This window comes from Ursus americanus, chromosome 1 (assembly GCF_024610735.1).
Source record: "Ursus americanus isolate L20-20 chromosome 1, mUrsAme1.1.p, whole genome shotgun sequence".
Lineage (NCBI taxonomy): Eukaryota > Metazoa > Chordata > Mammalia > Carnivora > Ursidae > Ursus > Ursus americanus.
The window spans coordinates 60,941,597-60,944,352 of record NC_142127.1 but is presented as its reverse complement, the minus strand read 5'-3'; the positions used below and the strand labels follow the sequence as shown (position 1 = coordinate 60,944,352).

At 39.1% G+C, this 2,756-nt stretch overlaps 1 pseudogene; it reads left to right on the top strand.

The window, feature by feature from the left end:
• The first annotated feature begins 822 nt into the window (after nucleotides 1-822).
• LOC123798025 (small ribosomal subunit protein uS2 pseudogene) lies at nucleotides 823-1,711 on the top strand (annotated as a pseudogene).
• Nucleotides 1,712-2,756: the final 1,045 nt, after the last annotated feature.

Genomic DNA, 2,756 nt, shown 5'->3' with positions numbered 1-2,756 from the left:
CCTTTCATCCAAATCAGAAAGGAAGGAGTAATATGTCTCTGTTAGCAGATGGCATGATCTTATACATAGAAAAGCCTAAAGACTCCATCAAAAAACTATTAGAACTGATAAATGAATTCAGTTAATTTGTATGATACAGAATGCACAAAAATTAGTTGTTTCTATATAGTAACAATGACATATGGAAAGAGAAATTAAGAAAACAATACCACTTACAGTAGCATAAAAAAGAATAATATACTTATAATAAGTATAAATAAAAATAAATTTAACCAAGGAGGTGAAAGATTTATAGAGTTGACCCTTGAACAATATGAGAATTAGGGATGCTAACCCCCCACCACATAGTTGAAAATCTGCATATAACTTTTGACTCTCCCTAAATTTGACTACTAGTAGCCTACTGTTGATCAGAAGCCTTACAAATGACAGAAATAGTTAATTAACACATATTCTGTATATGTATTATATACTGTGTTATTTTTTTAAAGATTTTATTTATTTATCTGACAGAGAGAGAGAGAGCGCGCAAGCAAGGGGAGCAGCAGAGGGAAAGGAGAAGTAGGTCTCGCTGAGCAAGGACTCTGATGAGGGAGGGGCTCCATCCCAGGACCCTGGGATCGTGACCTGAGCAGAAGGCAGATGCTTAACTGACTGAGCCACTCAGGTGGCTGTATTCTTATATACTGTATTCTTAATACAGAAGCCAGAGGGGGGGAAATGTTATTAAGAAAAACACGAAAGTCGTTCTGCACTAGCCCAGGAGGGGTCCATACAGTGTTGTTCTGCATTCCCGTCGTAAGTTAAAGGGAAACTTTCCCAATGTCTGGAGCCCTTGATGATCTGTAAATGAAGGAGGAGGATGGCCTCAAATTCCTTGCACTAGGCACCTGCTTGGGTGACACCAACCTTGACTTCCAGCTGGAACACTACATCTACAGAAGGAAAAGTGATGGTATCTACAGCATAAATCTGAAGAGAACCTGAGAAAAGCTTCTGCTGGCAGCTCATGCTATTTTTGCCGTTGAAACCCCATCTGATGTCAGTGTCATATCATCCAGGAATACTGGCCAGCGAGCTGTGCTGAAGTTTGCTCCTGCTACAAGAGACACTCCTACCGCTGGCCGCTTCACTCCTAGAAACTTCACTAAGCAGATGCAAGCAGCGTTCCAGACCTGAGACTTCCGGTGGTTACTGATCCCAGGGCTGAGCACCAGGCTCTTACAGAGGTGTCTTATGTTAACCTGCCTACCGTTCATTGATCTGTGTAACACAGACTTTCCTCTGTGCGATGTGGACCTTGCCATCTCTTGCAACAAGGGAGCTCACTCAGTGGGTCTGATGTGCTGGATACTGGCCTGGGATCTGCACGTGCGTGGCACCATTTCCTGGGAACACCTATGGGAGGTCATGCCTGATCTCTACTTCTACAGAGATCCTGAAGAGATTGAAAAGGAAGAGCAGGTGGCAGCTGAAAAGGCTGTGACCAAGGAGGAATTTCAGGGTGAAGGGACTGCTCCAGCTCCTGAGTTCACTACTACTCAACTTGAAGACATAGACTGGTCTGAGAATGTGCAGGTGTCCTCTGTGCCTACTCAGCAGTTCCCCACTGGAGACTACAGCACTCAGCCTGCCTGCCACTGAAGTGTGGTCTGCAGCTCCCACTGCACAGGCCACTAAATAGGTAGGAGCAACCACTGAATGGTCTTAAATTTCTGTTTCACAAAGGCAAAGAAAATGGAAAACAAACTTACTTTAAAAAACAACATAAGAGAAAATACATTTATAATATGGTACTGTATTTATTAAAAAAAAAAAAAAAGCCGACCCATGAAATTCAAACCTATGGTGTTCAAGGGTCAACTCTACACTGAAAACTATATATCATTGATGAAATAAATTGAAGAAGACCAAAATAAATGAAAATACATCCCATGTTCAGGGATTGGAAGAATTAATACTGTTAAAATAGCAATTCTACCCAATTGATCTACAGATTCAATGCAATCCCTATCAAAATTCACAATAGGTATCACCTATAGCTATTAGGGTGTCTATTATCAAAGAGACAAGAGAAACTGTTGGTGAGAATGTGGAGAAAAAGAACTTTTGGGTATTGTTGGCAGGAATGTAGCAAATGTTACATTTTTAGGGTCCATAGGAGATTAAAAGTAGAAGTACCATATGATCCAGCAATCCCACTTCTGATAATACACCCAAAAAAACAAAATCACTATCTCAAAGAGATATCTGTACTCCCATGTTTGTTGCATCATTATTCACAATAGCAAGATACGGGAATAACTCAAGTGTCTATGGACAGTGGATAAAGAAAATGTGGTATATATAATGGAATATTATTTGTCCTTAAAAAAGAAGGAAATTCTGCCATTTGTAGCAACATGGATGAATATGGAAGACCAAATAGAGAAAGACAAATACTTCATAGTATCTCATATATGTGGAATTAAAAAAAAAAAGTCAAACTCATAGGAACAGAGAGTAAAATCATGGTTGCCAGGGGAAGTGTGGGGGAAATGGAGATAGTATAAAAGAAATACAAAGTTTCAGTTATAAGATGAATAAATTCTGAAGATCTAATGTATAATGTGGTGACTATAGTTGATAATACTGTATTGTATAATTGAAATTTGTTAAGAATTTCTCACACACAAAAAAGTTAACTATGTGAGGTGATGGATGTATTAATTAACTGATTATGGAAATCCTTTTACAATGTATGCATATATGAAATC